This window comes from Bos taurus, chromosome 9 (assembly GCF_002263795.3).
Source record: "Bos taurus isolate L1 Dominette 01449 registration number 42190680 breed Hereford chromosome 9, ARS-UCD2.0, whole genome shotgun sequence".
NCBI lineage: Eukaryota > Metazoa > Chordata > Mammalia > Artiodactyla > Bovidae > Bos > Bos taurus.
In genome coordinates, this window is record NC_037336.1 from 81410513 (window position 1) to 81431580 (window position 21068).

Here is a 21068-nt window from a genome sequence, read left to right on the forward strand (position 1 = left end):
TTAAATCTCTGATTTATTCCTTGAAATACCCCATTGCATTTCATCATTTTAATTGAGAAAAAGTCTTGGCTTAACCTATGGATATGTTCTCTGTAGGCCACTTAGTGTATATTATACTGGTCACAACAACCTGAAAACAGGTGGTTTTATCCCTTTTATACAAGAGAATTTTGGCTCAGAAAGAATAAAAACTTTTCCAATATCAGACAGTTTATTAGGCAGCAGAGCTAACATTTGACCTCATCACCCAGATTCTGCACCCCAAGCTGACTGCCCTTCACGATGGTTAGATCTCAGAGTTTCTTAGTTGCTCCTATTACATGGTAACAAGAAGTCACTCACAAAGAAGTACATACTACTTGGTTACCCCTAAAGTTCAAAAACAGACAAAACTAATCTACAGTGATGGAAATCAAAAGAGAGTTACTTCTAGGGGAGGTACTGGCTAGGAAGTGAGAGAATTTTCTCTTTCTGGATGGATGCAATATTGTCTGTCTTCATGCAGTGATTATACAGGTGATATATATTTTAAAAAATCATCAAGCTGTATATTTAAGACTGACACACTTTATACGTTTCCCCTACCCATGTATTTCATACCTCAGCAGAAAAAGTAGCATACTGTTAATGTAAGTGAAGCAATTTCACCATTGTGTTTTATAAAAAAAATACATCTGTTTAATAATTTTACTTAACTATTTATTTTTAGTACCAAGGTGGGATGACATAGAAGAAATAGCAATAATTTTTGAATCAGACAAACCAGTTTTGCCACTTACTAACTATACTGTTGTCAGGCAAGTTTCTTAATCTCTTTGATACTGAGTTTCTTCACAATTTAAAACTGAGACAATAATACTTACTTTGCAAAATTGTAGCACAATTATAGTAGGTATTTAACAGTGGTAGCTATTTAGCAATAGCTCTTTGTATGTAAGTATCACAGCAGGTACAAAAACCCTATCTCCAAGAACCTGACCAACTGGAAGTGACACTGAGATATAAAGATTAATGATGAAAGGGAAGAATTTAACAAGGGCTATGGATTACAAATTACAGGGTTCCTATCTAGCTAGTAGGATTGTGAAGTGAGTGTTCTCTGAAGAGACCCTGAAATTTTTTGGAAAATTCACTTAAGGCTGAGGAAATTGCAGAAAGATAAAGCATAGCCTCATATACAGTGCAGTGACTTCAGATTTTAATGAGCAGTTAATATCAGCTGTGTCACTGGTCTAATTCTGAGGAGCAAGACTATAAGGCTAGAAAAGCAACCTGGAACTAAATAAAGGACCACTGTCAGGTTAAGAAGTCAAGAACCTGTTTTTTTCCTGAAGTCCTGGGATGTACTGAAAGAAAATCCCAAGGGAATGACCCCAGTGGTTATTACACATGATACGGAAGGAGACTCTCAATATGGAGGGAGGGTAAGTAACTGTTCAATATTAAACTATACAGCAAAGGAAGGGAAGAACTAGGAACTGAACTCAGGCAGTCTGGCTCCTGAGTCAGAATTCCAATAAAAATAGAAAGAATAAAAGAAATGGAAAACCACCACTACAATACTACAATAATAACTGCTACAGGCAAGGTTAGTTAAATACTAAAACAGTGGACAACACTTTTAAAGAGAAACAGGGCATTTACACAATCTCAAAGTGAATCCCTCAATGTATTTATTAATTATTATGGTAGTTTTAATATATAATCACAAGTCATTTGATATTTTTTCCCTCTCCTTACCTTGAATGAATTGCTTGTAACAGAAAGAGTGTAAAAAGTGAAAAACAGAAATGTTACAAAGGAGAAGCCTGGGAGATGCTACTTAAACTATGTGATCAAGGTTAACGTGTTGACATGGATATTATGTGCTCTCAGATATGATGCAATAAGGATACAATATTTCTTTGGTGTGCTTCCTTTGAAGCCCATAACCTCAGTCTAATTGTGAGAAAACATCAGACAAACCCAAACTGATGAACCCTGTATAAAATACTTGACCAGTACTCTTCAAAAATGGCAAGGTGATGAAAAATAAGAAAAGACTCAAAACCTATCATGGGTTAGAGTAGATTAGGGAGACATGGCAACTAAATGTAATGTGGTATATGGATTATATCCTGGAACAGATTGATGGAAAAACTGGAGAAATATGAATAATGTCTATAGTTAATAGTATTGTGCCAACATTAATGCTTAATTTTGGTAAATGCATCATGGCTGTGTAATCTGTTAACATTAGAGGAAGCTAGGTGACGCATATACAGGAACACTCTATACTATTTTTGCAACTTTTCTGTAAATCTAAAATTATTTCATAACAAAAAAGGGGTTTTAAAATTTTGATACACCTTTGTGAAAACAAATTTCAGTAAACTAGAAATAAAAAATTTCTTACTTTGATAAAGAGTATCTACAAGACAATGTCCAGTAAACATCATCCTTAAAAGACAGATATTCTCCTCTAGGATTAGGAAAAAGCAAGGATGTCCATTTCTAAAATTTTGTTAAAGTCTGTTCCAAGCCAGTGCAATAAGGCAAGAAAAAAAAAAAAAAAAAGGAACAGAGATTAGAAAAATTTAAACTTTTTTAACAGATGACATGATGGTACATTTAGAAAATTTGCAACAATCTACAAACTAGGACTTCCCTCGAGGTCCAGTGTTAAGACTCTGAGCTTTTGCTGCAGGGGGCATGGAATCTATCTCTGGTCGGGGCATTAAGATTCTGCATGCTGTGTGGCAGAGCCAAGAAATAAGGGGGATAAAAAGGATCTACAAACTACCAGAACTGAAAAGTGAATTTAGCAAGACCCAAAAGTGAGGACTAGAAGTACAAAGCTTCTACAGGAAACAATAAGTAAATGTCTTCAGGATCTTGATGGAGGGCAACGATGAAGGTAGAAGAAAATTCCGTGAACGGGATACAAAAAAGCACCTTCAACCCTTTCTACCCTCCCACCACCCCCCCAAAATTGATATATTGGACTTCAAAAAAACAGATCTGCTTGTCCAAAAGCTCTATTAAGGGAATAAGAGAGGTAGAAAACATATGCAAACATGTACCTGATTAAGGTTTCCTATTCAAAACACATAAGGAGTTAAAAAATCACTAACAAAAGATAACCTAATTAAAATAAATGGGCAAAAGACTTACATAGAGACTTCATAAAAGAAATTGGAATGGCCAAAAAAGAGATAAAAGGATGTTCAACATTATTATTATTCATGGAAATGCAACCAACTTACCCAAAGACCATCAATTCAGCTCCCTGGTACATATCCAAGGGATAAGAATATATATATTCACCAATGGCAGTTTCAAGAACATCTATGGCAATTTTATTTATAATGGTTGAAATCTGAAAACAACTCCTATGCTTATCAACAGGAAAAAAGGTAAATAAATTGTAGTATATGCAATATTATAGAAGAGGCATCACCAAACTTCCTTTGCAAAGGATCACATAAAACATAGTTTAGGCTTTGTGGGCCATACGGTCTCCGTTATAACTACCCAACTCTGCTCAATGGACATGGCTATGTTCAACAAAATCTTATATATGAAAATATATTATGGGTTGGAGCTAGCTCATAGTTTGTCACCACTTGCAACTTTTACATGCAAGCCATACACTTTATTCTTATGTCTTCATTGTTTGTAAATTACAGCTCAATTTGAAGAAGAAAAAAAATTTAGACAAAGTTCAGAATACAGGATCTGAAGAAATTACCTAGAATTCAATATGAACAAAAATGTATAATATATAAAAGCTATGTTAAAAGAGATGGACGACAGAATGACAAAGTCTAATAGAAGTCTAATCAGAGTTCTTAAAGGAAAGAATGGGAAAAAATGGAGGAAAAGCAATACTGAAAGACACAAAAGGTAAAACTTTGAAGAAGTGATGAAAAACAAACCTTAGAGACAGGAACACAATAAATCCAGGATCAGTGAAATGTCCACACGGAGACACGTTCTGTCACAAAGCTGTAGAGAACAAAAGAGATCTTAAAATCAGGCAAAACAAACAAATTACCAACAAATAACAGTTGTTTGAACTAACTGTAACAATGAAAGTAGAAGTCACTGGAATGTCACCTTCAAAGGGCTGAGAAAGATAATGCTGGCCGGGAAATATACGTCTAACAAAACTACCATTCAAAAATGCATGCAAAATAAAGCCATTTTCAGATAAAGTTTGCCATCAACTGTCCCTTAATAAACAAGCTTCTAAAATATATGTTTTAAGAAGAAGAGAAAGATCTGAGGTGTAAGAAGGAATGACAAATCATAAAAAAAAAAAAACGAAACAGTGATGTCAAATTTATAGGAGAAAAAAAAATCAAGATGGAACTAAACTCTGGAAGACAACATTTAAGCTGGGAGATTAAACGGTTATCAAGGCAACGTATGCTTCTTGAATTATTTGTAAAAGGAAAAAAATTGATAAACTTCAGATTAAGTTGGTACACTAAAATTTTGAGTGACACCACTAAAATAAATAAAATACGTGATTTTCATACTAGTGGAGAGGGAAGAAAATGGAGTAAGAAAAAATCCAAAAGGTAGCAGAGAAGAGGGAAAAAAAAAAGGACAAAAACAACCAAAGATAATGCTAACTTTCTTCTTAAGTGCAGCAGTTACTATATTAAATTCAATTGGACTGAAGATCCAGTTAAAGGACAGACTGTCAGAGTGGATTAGAGAAAACTATCTGGTTTTACCTGTGAAAGAGATATTCTAAGCAAACGCTAACTAAGAGAGAGGTGTGACTAGGATATTATAAGACAAAATGGATCTTAAGGTAACAGGCATGTGGGTGAGGAGGCATTGAACACGACTACAGCATGACAAAAGACCTAATACGCAGAGAAGAAAAAGCAGTACGTACTCTTCTTGTGGGCATGTAACTTGTATGTACCTTCAACTTTTATAAAGCAAAGTTGACAGAATTGCAAGAAGAAACTGAGAAAATTCATTATTTTATTGTGACATTTTTATTATACCAATCTCAGTAATTAAACAAACCAAAAATTAGCAAGGTTAAAAAAGATTTGAACATTACAATTTTTTATGCCTGATCTAAGACATATATGTGTGTGTGTTCATTTACTTATATACCTACCTTGTCCCAAAAGTCTGTGAATATATATTCTTCACAATCATTCAAGGAGCAGTTGAAAAACTAACCGTGAGGCCACAAAGCAATTCTTAAATTTCAAAGAACTGGTAGCACAGAACCCTAATTTGCTGACTACGCTGTAAGCTTTAAAAAAATCAGTAACAAAAGGATAACTCATAAAACTTTCCACATTTGAAAACTGAAAATACTTCTAAAAATCTCATAGGAAAAAGAAAAAAAATCATAATGAAAAACATTTTTAATTCTTAGAACTGAAAAATATACTATACATAAGACAAAAGTAAGGAAAAAATCTGTAGTCTTTGCAGGAAGAGACAAATAAATGACCAGAGAATCCAGAAATGAGCCCAAGTATTTCTGGAAATATGTATATAAGAGAGGTAGCACCGCAAACCATTGGTACTGTGCGTGGGAAAAAGCAAACAAATAAATATGTTCATTTATGTGTACCTATATTTATCAGATAAATTAAAGAAATGTGAAAATGCAAACTTTAAAACTTTTAGAAAAAATTTTCAACATATATTTCCTTAATAATAAAGAATATCTTAAGACACAAAAGCACAAAGAAGAAATTGCCGGCAGTTTATGCAACCAAAGGGCCTGTAGCTTGAACTGTTTTCCAACAGAAATTTCTGCAGTGATGGAAATGTTCTGTTATATAATACAGCATAATATAAAGTAATACAACATAAAAAAATATAAGAGCCACTAGTCACATGTAGTTAATGAGCACTTGAAATGTGGCCTAGAGTGACTGAGGAACTGAAATTGTTGAAGTAAATATAACAAACAGCATGTTAGCATTTTAAACTCCTTGTAGAAGATGTTACATTTTCATATACTTTTTAGTATTCAATTTTTTGTATAAAGAATTTGATTTTAGCTTACATTACTATATGAATTATAACTTCAATTTTGTAAAAATACATAAAAGTTGCTTTCTAGAAAGCAAGCACACTAAAATGTTCACAGTACTATCTGTGAATGACTTTTATTTTCTTCTAAATATTAACAAATTATTAAAGATATAAAACATATAAAGAATTTAATGAACACTGATGTATCCCCAGGTTTATGAAATAAAATATCATTAATATTCTTTAAATTCCCTAAGTACCTCTCTCTGGTCAGGACTTCTTTAAAGGAAAGCCGGGAAGCTTCAGGTTTCTTCATTTTGTGAAGCCCATGTTTTAATATACTTTCAGAAAAATTTAACATACAGACATTATATGTAGCATTTAACAAAGAGTTATAAAGTAAACACCCATGTAACTACTGCCGAGGTCAGGAGATACAGCATTTTCCACGTCTCAAAACCTGCCCCCGGCCAAAACCTCATAGTGTGTTCCTTCATATCCACCCCTAAGAGATGACCACTAACTTGATTTTTATGGTGTTAATTGCTTTACAATTTTTCTATACAGTTTTAAATGTCTACATATGCACCCCTAAACCACACCTTTATTTCATCAGGTTCTGAATTTCATATAGATGATATCATACAGTCTTCTTCAGCAACGTTTTTTTTCCCCCCTCAATGTTATTAAGACGCATTTGTGTTAAGACACAAAACTACTTTATTCACCACTGTACTGGGTGGGCTCCATTTTATGACTGGAGTATAATTTATAGTCCTCCTTCAGATGGACACAGAGGTTGCTTCTAGCTTCTGAGTTTTACAAACAACACCATAGCCAAACTTCTTGTACACGTCTGCTTGTGTATATGTATGAAAATTTATCTAGGGCAGTGGCTTTCAAACTTTTTCGACCATGACTCATTCTAAAGAATGATGTTTTACATCATGACACACATCTGTGTGTGTATAAAACTGAGAGAAGGAAAAAAAAAAGTTTCATGAAGCAAATACCCTATGACCTGAGACACATTCTGATGATTTTCTATTCTCTGTTAGTTCACGTTTTACAAATTCTGATCACTAGCCACTTAATTGTTTTCATGACCCACTAAATGGGTTTCAATCCTGTAAAAACATCACGGCTACAGGATAAATACCTAGGAGTGGATCTGCTGGGACGTGTAGCCCGGACATCGGATGTTGTCAACTTTCTAGATCCTTAACTTTAAGTAAACGTTCTTATCTAATTTATCACTCTATAATTTCAGGGCTAAAACTGTGAAACATCAGCTCGTTTTATCTTTTCCTTTGGTCGTTAAACAGTATTAATCACTTACCATGTGCTAAGTAGCCACTGGACTCCGAGCGAGATTGATGGGTTAATACACGCGAGGAGGGTAGGGGGAGGACATAGGGACCAGGACCTCAGTGAGGCCCCAAAAAGCTCACAGGAGGGGCCTCCGATCCTGCCTGGGGAGGGAGGGGTTAGAGAAGGATTCCTGGAAGAAGGAGGACCTAAGCTGAGTGTTTCTATTTTTAATTTTTATTGGTTTCCTAAAACATAAAAGTAATACATTTGTTGAAGAAGAAGAAAAAAAAAAAGGAATCAAAATTACAGGAGTATATTTATTAAGAAGTAAAAATCCCCGGCACTACCCTGAAAGTTTGATGCTGAGTGTAAATAACCAAAGTTGCATTATCAGTTATCCTAATCTAGGAAATTTTCAAGAGCCCGCATTTTAGAATCGTCTTCGGTGCCTACCTGATAGGGTCCCTAGGTCTAAATTTTGCATGAATCGAATCACATTTTCCATCATGGATGTAAACGCAAACATTTCATGTTTAGTCACATTATTACTTTGAACAGACTTTCTCCCCCTGCCCCCCCACCAACCCCACCCCACCCCGGCCTTTTAGCAAGGTTAGAGTGCCAGGTTTCAAAAACCGAGTCTATTTACCGCAAATCAACTACACGCGAGCGTTTCAAAAAGTGGCATGAAGAACAGCCGAGGGGGGAAAGAATTCGTTCTCGGAGCCGAGCTGGCTCGCCCAGAGACAATTTGTCAGAGTTTCACGCCGGGTCCCGAGGAGCCCGGACCCCCTCACGTACGCGGCGCGGTGGCACCGGCACACCCTCTGGAGCGCGGCACGGAGCCCGGCGCGGTGCCCGTTCCGCGGCAATGTTGCCGCCCCACAGCCCCAGGCCGGCCGTGGCCCCTCGGTTCCCCCTCTCAACTCGCCCTGATCGCGGCTGCAAGCCTCCCCACCACCTACCCTGCGGGGTCCGGACCCCCGGAACTCAAGCGCGGCAGCTCGGGCGTGCCGCCTCCGCGGCCATGACGGCGACCTGGGGAAGCGCCCCGTGAGTCAAGGCCCCGCGGTCCGAGCGGCTGCAAGGAGAGCCGCCCCGTCCGCCCGTCCGTCTGTCCGCTCTCCAGGAGAGTGAGGCTAGAATCCGCCCCACACGGGCTTAAATCAAGGCTTGGGGCGGTACCCACAGGCTGAATGACAAATGGCAGATGCCGTGGGCTTTTGCCGCCCTCAGCGGCCGCGAGGATGGCTGCGCCGAGGAGGCCGCGCACAGGCGGAGCCCGGGAGCCGGAACGGGGCGGCCGCGGGGAGGGCGCTGGGGCCCCTGGCGGGGGCGTCACGTGGCAGGAGGAGGCCCCGCTGGGGAGCCAGGGGGTCGGCGGCCTGGGCGGAGGAAGAGGACCGGCGCCCAGACGCCTGGCCGATGGAGTCATCTGTATGGGGCTAAGCCAAGGTCGCCCAGGTGCAGAGCTGGCGCAGGTAGACCCGAACCAGCCTGGAGCCCCATACCGTAGCGGGGATGGTTCACTCAAGTTACCACTAGGATGAACCGCCCGGAGCCAAATCAGAAATGAGAAACACGACAGATGCTAGGAGAATACTGCCATAGGCCAAACTTACCTCCTCTCTCCGTGCCGCGTGGAAATCATGGCAGCCTAACTGTGCCCACTCGTCCTGAGTCAGGCAGTGTGCTAAGCACTTCACAGGTAAACACACGGAGTCCTCACGACCCCCTCCCGGCAGAGAAATACTCCTCCTCCCGGTCTCACAGCTGGAGACACTAAGGCACAGAAAAGATTAGAAGGAAGTTATTTTACAGTTATGGAATCATACTGGGTGTGCTTGAAGTCATTTTAAAATGGTCTTTGGATTGGAGAAACAAGCAAACCTCCAGCGGTTGCTTTCTTCCCTGCAAGATACACATTGCTAAAAGAGGCCTATAAGCATTAAGTAAAACGACTTAGAGAGGCAGTTCACTACGTATTTCAGACTCTCTCGTAGCTCTGAAATATGTTAACAACATCGTCCACGTCTATCCATCTTCTCCGCAGTCTCCGGATTTCCATCGCTTGTATTACTTTCAGCTTTGAGCACTCAGCACATTTACAAGTGCTCGACCACCTTCTTCTCCCAGATGTTCACTCTTAATTCTATATTTAAATGAATTCAGTGTTCATCCTAACATATCCGTTCCTGAATTATTTTATTTCTTGAGGGACTCTCTTTTTTCAAGCTGTTTTCTTAAGGAGCCCTTATAGAGTAATGTTTTATCTGTTTATCTCTACACATTAAACAAACAAACAAACCAAAAACTCCGAGTGAGTAAATATTTTGGATTCACACCTCCTCTTCAAAACCTAACAGAAAAAGAAGGCAATTGCTTCACTGATTTTTTTAATTAGGAAAGTATGATAACACATTCATAGGAGACTTGGAAAATACAGGAACAAAGTTACATATAGTTCCACAATATATTATAATCATTTTTAAGTAGATAAATTAAGATTTTTAGTTGGAGTTTTAATATCAAACTCTCAAAAACGAATAGAATGGATAGAAAAGTAGGAGGATATAGTAGACCTGAAAAGCACGATGAACCAATTCAACATAATTAAGATTTATATAATTTTCACACAGCAGCAAGATATAAATTCTATTCCCATAGACTATAAACCAGAAGACACGAACATATCCAGGAACAGAAAACAAGGTACAAAAACCTCACAGTTTAAAGATATTGAAATCATACAGAGTCTGTTCTCTTATCACTGTGGAATCATGTTAGAAATCAGTATCAAAAGATATTTGAAAATAATTCACATATTCTCAAGTGCAATGTGACATTTACCAATAGACTTAACCATTGAAAGCCTCAATCAAGTTAAAAGATGGTAAAAAACAGAGGGTGGTTGAAGAGAAGATACTTCACTGATTTTTTGACATTCTAGATTTCTGTGGAGAGAGCTGAATCCTGTGTGATTTTCCCTGGGAAGTGATTTGATTTTTCTGCTTGGATAAAGAAAAGAATTCATTATCATTAAAGCAGCTGTATATCCTTAATTGGACTATATCTTAGTGTCAATTTTTCTGTATCAATTTTCCCCCAGTAGATAGTATGATCTTTCAACTTATGGATTTCATTCTTCTTAGTGTAGTATCCCATTCATATTATATATCTGAATAAATTTATCTTTCATTCATTGGCTTTTCTACTTCAGAGTCACCCGTTAGTCTTATATTTGATTTTTATTTTCTATATCCATCTTTTGATTTGCATTCATTCTGATTCTTTAAACAATTCTGGTCTTTGGTTTTTCTAGCTTATTGGATTTTAAAATCATGTTCTTTTGAAAAATTGATTTTCTTAGCTATGCAATTTCCTTTTTCATCACATTCTTATCTTATCCTTGAGCTACTTCGTGGAATCATACTCTTTTCCTCTGGTGAATCAAACATATATAAGGAATATAAATGTCTGTTCCTTGGCTGTGTTTTCTTCCAGTTTTGCTTCTTCATCTCCTTCACACTGTTTTCCTTGCTTCCCATTTATAACATGTTTACATAACAGCTATGTCATATCTTTTATCTTGCTTATCCTTAAAAGTTAACAACAGACCTTGTGTTTGCACTAACAAACAGAATGAATTCCCGGTGCACTTTCCTCTTCACCTAAGATGTGTTTGTCTTCCCTATCCAGAGCTTCAGTTTCAGGGCTGAATGTTATTTCTATCCATCCTTTCTGGGACTTGAGGGTTTCAGGAAGATAGGGGACTGTGAAACTCAGACTGAAGGTGAATACAGAGCCTTCTGTGGGAAAGTCAGCCATCACTTCTGAGGCTCCTGTAAGTCCTCACCAGACCATTTTCAAGCCACTCAAGGGAATATTCCATATCTATAAGGATCAATTCATTTGCCCAATTCAGCACAGTATTCCAGAGGGTGGCAAACTTTCTTGCTTTGGGCAAGATGCAACAGTGGTTTGTAAAGTTTCCCTGATGTGTCACAAGGACGCCACTTTCCCAGTTGGAGGATGTCTGTGAAAATTCTCAGACTTTGATCATCTGTTTCCTCAGAATGTCTTGCAGGAGAGTGGAAGGATATACACCACACATCTATCACAGAGTATTTGGTATCTTTGCTTTGCCATCACTTCTCACATTTTACATCACAAGGTTGTACTTCTTTCTTTGGTTGCTGTAGGTGAGGGATTTGGTTCTGTTTCTTGCTTTCTTTTCTTTGTGTGGTCTAGGGTTTTTATTTATTTATTTTAGTGCTTCTTTGTCCCTTCTTTATCCCTAAGTCAGTCCATCAGCTTGTCTCTCTTGTTAGGAATGAAATATATGAAAAATCCTTTTTTCTCTTTTGGTTATTTCCACAAAGTTCTCTTTGAACATGAATATTGTGAGCTGGCAACTGTGATGCCCTCCTTTTCTCTAGGTTTTCCCTGAATGACACGCGGCTTGGCATTACAATGTGCCCCAAAAGTTCTAGAGCAAAGGCTGTAAACTCAAATCAATATGGAGTTTAAAACAAAAAAAGAGCAAGACTATGTTAAAGTAAAAAGAACATTTTTTTTTTTTTTGTATAAGGGGCAGATGCTTATACAAAGCTTATACCAGCTCAGGCCAGCATTGCCAAATGTATGCCATTTTCAGCCATGATATATAGTGTTTCAATATCAAATTCCTTAATTTTGGAAGCACTATGAAAGCTAATTAAATTTATCTCAAGGCCAAACTGAACCAGTGGGTCACCAGTGTGGTCTCTTTCATAGAGAACTATTCAGGATAAATCTTAAAATCACCATTTGTCTCTAAGTATTTTGAGATACAGTTTTATTCTGATTCTTCAATGACTTCCTAAAATGTCTTTAGCAAACATAAAGCTAGAAGACCCATGCTGACATATTTACAGTTCGAAACAATGTGTCAATACCCAACACTTTCACAAATAGGTGTTACTCAAGTAACAACTTTGATCATACTACAATTAATATCATGAGAGCAGAGAGTTTATATAGATCATGACCACAGTAACAAAATAGCAGGAAAAAATATTTTTCAATTGATGCAGAAAAGGTATTTGAAAAAATCCAAAACCCATTCTTGTGGGGCAAAAAAAAAAAAAAAAGCTCAGAAAAAGAAAGGAACTTCCTCAACCTGACAATAGATGTATTTGTTTCCTATGGGTGCTACAATAAACTATCACAAATTTATGGCTAAAATGAGAAATGTATTCTCTCACAGTGCTGGAGGCCAGAAGTCCAAAATCAAGGTGTCAGCAAGGCTTCACTCCCTCTAGTGGCTCTAGATGTGAATCCATCCCTCGCCTCTTCCAGCTTTCGGTAGTTGCTGGCATTCTCTGGCTTCCTTGGCTTCTGGCCACATCACTCCAGTCTGTGCATCTATTTTCACATTGCCTTTTGCTTTGTGAGTGTCCTGTGTTTTATCCCGTGTGTGTCTATCTTATAAGAATACTTACCATTGGATGTAGGATGCACATGAATAAGGCCAGGATGATCTCTCTTCATCTCAAGATCTTTAAATTATTACATCTGCAAAGACACCCTCCTATTTTCCCCCCAAATAAGGTAACATTCACAGCTTCCAGGATTAGGATATAGATATATATTTTGAGAATCCATCTTTCAACCCTCTTACAATATGCCAAATCACAGTACCTTTAATGTGGAAATAGACAAGCTGACTTTAAACTTTACATGGGAATGAACCTACAAGAATGAAAATGAAAAAGCAGAACAAAGTTGGAAGACTTACGCTACCTGATTTTAAGGCCTACTACAAAGCTACAATAATTAAGTCTGGATGGCATAAGGATAAATGGAACCATACTTTGAGTCCAGAAATAGACCTATATGTATATGACCTATCGATTTTGGACAGAGATACATCATCCCACTGGAAAAAGAGGAATGGTATGGGAACTGGTTATCTGTATGGAGAAAAAAACTTACATTTAACATCATACACAACTTAGAGTATTTGAAGAACTCATACAATATAAAGACAAACAATGTAATAAAACCGGGCATGCATGCATGCATGCAAAGTCGCTTTAGTCATGTCCGACTCTTTGCAACCCTATGGGAGCTCCTCTGTTCATGGGATTTTCTGGGCAAGAATACTGGAGTGGGTTGCCATGCCTTCTTCTAGGGGATCTTCCCAACCCAGGGATCGAAACTGTCTCTCTTATGTCCTCTGAATTGGCAGGTGTTTTTTATCACTAGCTCCAGACTTAAAAACACACTTCACCAAAGAAGATATACGAATGCCCAATAAGCACATAAATGACACTCAACATCATTTCCTCCATGACTAATGCAAATTAAAACCATAGTAAAATATCATACATACCAACTGGAATGGCTAAAGCTTAGAAGACTAACAATATTAAGTGCTTCCAATAAGGGAGAAAACTAGAATTCTCAGACATTGTTGGTGGGAATATAAAATGGTACAACCACTCTGGAAAACTGTTTTGAGTTTCATTTAATGTTAAACATGCATTTACTACTTGACCCTGCAATCCTATTCCTAGGTATTTATCCAAGAGAATTAATAATATGTCTACACAGACTTATACGCAAATATTCGTGTTAGCCCCAAACTGAAAACAGCCCCAATGTCAGTAGGAAAATGAGCAAACAGATGATGACCTCATAAGTAAATCTAAAAAGCATTATTCTGAGTAAAAGAAGCTATATATATAAAAGATATGCATACTATGTGATTCCATTTATATGAAATTTTAGGTAGAAAGTCTAACAGAGTGAGAAAAAGCAGACCAATGCTTTCCCAGAGTGGATGGAGGAGGAACATGAAGGAACTTTGTAGGAGAGGAATGTTCTATATCTTGATCAGTGAGACTATTTCCTGAAAAAAAAAAAAAAAATATATATATATATATATATATATATGTACACTGCTGCTGCTGCTAAGTCACTTCAGTCGTGTCCGACCCTGTGTGACCCTATAGATGGCAGCCCACCAGGCTCCCCCATCCCTGGGATTCTCTAGGCAAGAATACTGGAGTGGGTTGCCATTTCCTTCTCCAATGCATGAAAGTGAAAAGTCAAAGTGAAGTCACTCAGTCGTGTCCGACTTAGCGACCCCACAGACTGCAGCCTACCAGGCTTCTCTGTCCATGGGATTCTCCAGGCAAGAGTACTGGAGTGGGGTGCCATTGCCTTCTCCAATACATATGTATATATATATGTATATATCATCCCTCCCCAAATGATACACTTAAAATAGCTGGATTTTGTTATAGATGTACATTGAACTCAGCAAAGTTGAAAAGAAATGTTCCTAGTCTTCCTTGAATGGAATGGGGAGAAAAGAAATTATAGGAGACAGTTTTTCTCTTCATCCATAGCAGTTTGAATTAGAAATCACCTTCTGCTTTTGTTGACTTTTTCATTAGTACTGCCTTGTACTTTATCAATTCATTGTCTCACCTGGAGGATTTAGACGACAGAGATGAAACTCAAATCCTCTGATTCTTAATCCAGTGTTCTTTCATTACACAGTTTGCATTATGTTTAACATTTAAATCATAACAACTTTATTTTCTAGTAAATTCAACTTAACAAATATTCAATAGGTGCTGCTAGATTTAATTTTCTCTAAACGAAATATAACCCTCAAATCCATATAAACATAGTTCTTCTGAGGCCCATGGCTTCTGGCCAGACAACCTCTCACTGGCCATATGCTACTCCCTCTCAACCTTCAGGTCACTTCTCTTTTTTGAGAGACTGTAATTCTTGGCTCATGGGATTTCTTCCCCCTTCCCTACTCTTGTCGATATTTGCAATGACTTCTCCAACCAGGTATCACTTCCTCAGGCCTCCATGAGAACATCTTTTTATATTTCCCAAAGCAACACTGACTAATGTCCATTTCTTTCTTCAACTGACTGGTAGTTGATGAGCATAGTAAGCTCACAAGGCAATGTCTGATAAATGTCAATATTTTTTATATTATGTGGCAAAGATTTTGTGTTACATACATGTTGGACAGAACAACAAAATAATCATGGTTCTTAGTTACATACCAAAGACCAAGATGGTCCATGAGATGGAAGAATATGGCCACTTGTGGCTCTCAAAGACGTTAGTAAGGATGCCCCACTGATTTAAGCAGCTATGTGCTTTCTATTTCTATAGGAAAATGTACTGATGTAATTCAAGTTATACAAAATGTGGATATGAATTTTAAAGTTTTAAGTAGGAAAATTTACTGAATTTTCAGGAAATTCAGTGAATTTTCCTACTTAAAATGAAATGAAAATACAACATCAAATGAAGATAGAACCCCAAACTTTCACCTTTTATTAATAATCAACCAGAACTGGTCAGAAGTGATTTAAAGTAGACTCAATGGCATCAATTTTCATTCCTGTTTCATGTGGCATGAAAAAAAAGCAAGTTGAAAATGACTGACCAAAGGCTGGCCTTTGGAGCAAAGAAATAAAAGCAGTATACAAATACCAAATATTGATAGTTGTTCTGTTTTTCTCTTTACTATAATTAAAATTTCATCACAAAATTCAACAGCTATAAGCAAGATGACACAAGAAATAGGGAAGGTGGTAAAGACTTTTCATAATTTATGAGTACTAGCCACTAATTTTAAAGTAAAAAAACATAGGGATGATGGCTCTATCTATTTATCTTATCTCTTTTCCAGACCTCCTCGAAAACAAGGACATCAGAGGAGAGACATGAGCTGTCTTGGAGAGAGTTCAATGGATTTTGAAAGACCAAAAGCAAATGCAACAGCAATAACAGACTTAGGAATGGAGAAAGGCCCCCCCTCCGCCGCCATGGGCTGGACACACAGCAATGCCAGAGAATAAGTCAAGATATGAGGCTGTCAGGAAAGTGTTGGTTGAATGTTTTTACTTTGCATACAGAGCAACCGGGTGACGGGTCCCTCTGTAGTCAGAAAAATATGCCATCTCCACCCTAGAGGAAACCAGAAAGTTATTTATTATCTGGATAATAACCGGATAAACTGAACTGAGAATGATGCAGACTCAGAGATCCATAAAGGAAGAGGATTAAAAGGGGAGAATTACTGAACATCAAAAGACTGAACTGAGGGCCCATATATTTATTTTACTTTAAATCTATCATATACTTTTCATTAAAACTTTTTAAAAACACTTAAAATTACAACATGAACTGCCTTGCATTAATTGCATAACTGCTTCATCATATTCTTTATTGTCCATCTTATTTAAAATTTTCCTTTTCAGAATTAGCAGTCTGATCCTTTGAACTCTTGTTCCTTGAACTTCACCAATAATTACATGTGCTTCCCAGGTGGCTCAGTGGTAAAGAATCCACCTGCCAATGCAGGAGATGCGAGTTCAGTTTCTGGCTGGGGAAGATCCCCTGAAGAAGGAAATTGCAACCCACTCCAGTATTCTTGCCTGGGAAATCCCACAGAGGAGACTGGCAGGCTTCAATTCATGGTGTCTCAAAAGAGTTGGACACAACTTAGCAACTAAACATCATCATCATCAGAAGATATATTTTCCTCCTCTTCCCAGAATGTCCCCAGTGACTCCTAAGCTTCTGCTTTAACGCATAAACTCCTACACCTTTACCTAGGGAGTAAAAATGGAAAAACAGGATATTTCCATAGTCTACATAGTTTTCAAGCATCTATCTCCCTACAAATTACTTCTTCATTTAAAGGGTAAAAACAGTAACTCTTCAGCAAAGGGACCTAACAGATACCAACTCAAATTATCAAATTTAGTATCACCAATAATAGAACAAGCTGAGTGTGCCTCTTGTTGAAAAACACTGGATAAGAACACATCACTTACTTAGTATTCTTGCTAAAAACACAAAACCCAAGTTTTACAATGAGAAAAACAGACAAACCAAAACTGATGGAGCTTCGAAAAATAAATGACTAGACTGTATGCTTCAAAAACACCAACGTTATGAAAGACAGAGTAAGGCTTAAAATCTTTTCCAGATTAAATGAGATGAAAAACACCACACTGAATGCAATACTTGGATCTAAAAATTCTGGATTTTTTTAAGTTAGAAAGATACTTGAAGAAACTTAGATATGGACTATGCATTGAATAACTGTACTGTAACTATGTTAAACTTCTTGAGTGTAATCATTGTTATGTGGTTATGAAGAATGTCATTGTTCCTAGGAGATAAATGCTGGCGTGTTTAAGATTAGGCAGTCATAAAGTCTAACTCTCAAACAGTTCAACAACATAATTATTATATATGAAAGTGATAAAGCAAATGTGGAAAAATGTTAACAATTGGTGAATCCATGCCAAGGGTATAGGGGGAATTCATTCATACTTTGAAAAGCTTTAAAACCACAAAAAATTATTAAAAACACAAGGTCAGATTCAACCACCTGATTATGATGCTCCCATATTCTGCTGAGAAATACTGGGAAAGCTCCCACAAACGAAGACATTCATGAAGATGGATATTGCCTGATCAGCTCAATCTCATTTGATGGGTAGCTTGTCTAACCCTTCATCCCCCTCTGCAAACTGTCTCAAAATCTCCACCACCACTGTTTTCCTACTTCCTGGAAATCTGAAATTATCAAGAACAAACTCTCCCCTTCCTTGCCTTCCTACTACCTATAAGCTTGTCAATATCACCTGTCTTTAAGGAAAAAAAAAAAACAAAACACTTATTCAATCAGTCAGCACTCTGTATCTCCTCAAACTCCCATATTTAACTCTCCATTTGCTCTTTCTCCTCTCCAAACTTGTAAAAATTTAACCCAACTTACAAAAAATTAAAATTCAAATCCCAGATCTCCTCTAGACACATTTTATAATCCCATTTCCCCTTCAAGCTTCTTGAGGATAGCCTCCACTTGGGCTCTCTACTTTTTTAGTATCTTCACGCCTCACTTTTGAACCCCCACCTGTCAGCAATCCTTGCCTTCTATCCTTTCCCTCCACTGATACCCTTCTGTACTCCAAAGCCAATGGAAAGTCTTTTGTCCGGGATCTCTCTGCAGCCTCTGGTGCAATTCCCCACTCCTTCCTGCTTGGAATGACCCTTTCCATCAGTGTCAGTGGTACCCTTCTCTCTGGGCTTTTCTGTTAATGCTCTGACCAGTATTTCTGAGTCTCTTCAGAAGGTAAGGGTGATTTTGCCAGATAATTTAAAATACAGTCTCTTCCACAGGTTCCTGAAATGTCTTTGGTCTTCTGATCTTCTCACTCAAAATACAATACCTAGGTGACTTCACGTAAACCAGCAGTAGCAGCAGCAGCAGCAAATGTACACCAGACACTGCACCAAACCCCCTTTAGTTTATATTAGTTTCTTTGACACAGCAATTCAAGTGGGCACTATTATTATTATGATACACATGAGGAAACAGTTTAGGGAGGTTAAGGAACCTGCCAAAAATCTCTCAGCTAATAAGTAATGAAGTTCAAAACTCTCTAATTCCAGAGTCTGTGCTATGCTACTCCCACAAAATCATTAAGATAAGACAACATGGGCATAGTGGCAGAGGCCAGAGACAGAAACTAAATGAGTAACAAGGCTTTCTGACTATGAGGTTTGAGTTTATAATGCACTGAGCTAATATTGAAGTTGAAAAGGGTCTCCACATCCCACATTTATAATAACACCATGTGATGGGGTAAGAGCCTCCACAAGTTCAATTTTGTTAGGAAGTTTTAGCAATTATTACTGTACTTTCTGTGTTACTGTTCTAAGGTTTAATTAATACCTAAAAGTATTCCTTCTATAGATAACCTTCAAGATACTGTACGCTTCCTCTTTGTGAGTCTAATAACTTGCAGTTTCTCTGTTCTGCCTTTCAGGAGACATATTTGCAGGAAAAGAAAACCCAACTTTTAGAGAAATAGGGTCTGCTTTTTAATGATGGACTAGCTACGTGGAGGAAGGATAGAGAGAAATTCTAAACTGCCAAATTGTTTTCTCACCTGCCTACAAGTGTACAAAGTTTATAAAACATGGTAAACATGGAGGCCATTTCTGTGAGTAGTACCTTTGAGACATGATCCAGTATATTTTGTCCTATTGTAATTTTAAAGTTGCTGACAGATTTATTCCACTCTGGTATGCCACCATAACTGTTGAGTTTTAGGCAGTGGGAGTAATAAAATTCCACAGTGAAATAAAAGACTCTCAATGTCTAGATCAGGCAGTTCTTTTCCTTTGTGAAAGCAATTAGAAAGGTAAGGAGATCTAACTGTATACTGGTAGCATTCCAGGAGGGTTTCAAAAGGTCAGGTGATCACGGAATCATAGAACTGAAAACTGAAAGATACCTACTCTCCCAAAGGTAACTTAATATTCTATGAATGAGGCAATCAAGGCCCAGAGAGGCTGACTAGTGAGAAATGCAAAGGAAGGGGAGAAGGGAGCTGAAGAGGTGATCCAGCTCTCCTGTTTTAATCTGACCTGGGGCTTTGGACTAGAGATTCAGAATCACCCAAAGAACTTTTTAAAAACTCACAGTCCCAGGACAAGACACAGACTGGGAGAAAATATATGTAAATCACATATCTAATAAGTGACTTATACTCAGATATACAAAAAGAGTACTTAAAACTAAAGAAGAACACCAGTCATTTAAAAAGATGAGCAAAAGATCTGAACAGGCGCTTCACTGAAGGAGAGACACAGAGGGCATCTAAGCGTCTGAAAGATGCTCAGCATCACTTGTCATTGCTGCTGCTAAGTTGCTTCAGTCGTGTCCAACTCTTTGCTCCTCTGTCCATGGGATTCTCCAGGCAAGAATACTGGAGTGGGTTGCCATTTCCTTCTGCAGAGGATCTTTCCAATCCAGGGATCAAACCCGCATCTCCTGCATTGGCAGGCAGGTTCTTTACCATTAGCACCACCTGGGAAGCCCATTTGTCATTAGGGAAATGCAAATTAAGATAAGGTTCTGCTACTCGTTTATTGGAACAGCTAAAGTCCAAATACCTGACAATACCAAATTCTGACAAGGTTGCAGAGTAAGAATCCATCATTGCTAGTGGGAATGCAGAATGGTACGGCCACTTTGGAAGACAGTTTGACAGTTTATTACAAAACTAAGGATAGACATACCCTAGCATCCAGCCACTGTCCTCTTTGGTATTTATCCAACTGATGGGAAATTTTATAGCTGCCAAAAAAACATGCAGATGAAAGAGTATAGCAACTTCATTCATAATCATCAAAAACTGGGAGCAAGATATCCTTCAGCAGATGAATGGATAAACTATGATGCATTCACACTATGGAATATTATTCAAGAATCAAAAGGAATGAGCTACTAACTCACGCAACAACATAGAAGAATCTTACCCCATATTGCTAAATAAAAGGATCCAGTTTCAAAAGACTACATACTGTTATGATTGCACTCATAACATTCTGATAAAAAAAAAGAACATTGTAAAGATGAAAACCAGATTGGATTCACCAGTTTGGGGAGGGAAGAGTACTGACTCAGTAAAGCACAGAAGGACACTGAAGCTATTCTGGATAGCAATGTAGTTGTGGATACATAACACTATGCATTTGATAAAACCCATAGAATTATGTGGCATTAAAAAGTAAACCTTAATGTATGCGAACTTAAAAAATAATCAACCAGGAGGTCAAGCAGTCCCAGAATGGAATGCAGACTGTGAAAAGAATCTATTACTAATGTATGGCATAAATTCACTGAAGGGGGTTGGAGAAAAAGG

The 21068-nt window shown here is 37.7% G+C and overlaps 1 protein-coding gene across 11 annotated transcripts in view; it reads right to left on the reverse strand.

Moving 5' to 3' along the window:
• Window positions 1–9061, reverse strand: part of PLAGL1 (PLAG1 like zinc finger 1) — a 56331-nt gene extending 47270 nt beyond the window's left edge. For 9 of the 11 annotated variants that reach the window (XM_005211012.5, XM_010808656.4, XM_005211009.5 and 6 more), the window contains exons 1-2: window positions 8280–8449; window positions 3918–3987 (exon numbers count right to left, since the gene is read on the reverse strand). The gene's annotated coding sequence lies outside the window, so the exon portion shown is untranslated. 11 annotated transcript variants of the gene reach the window in all.
• Between the last annotated feature and the right edge of the window lie 12007 nt (window positions 9062–21068).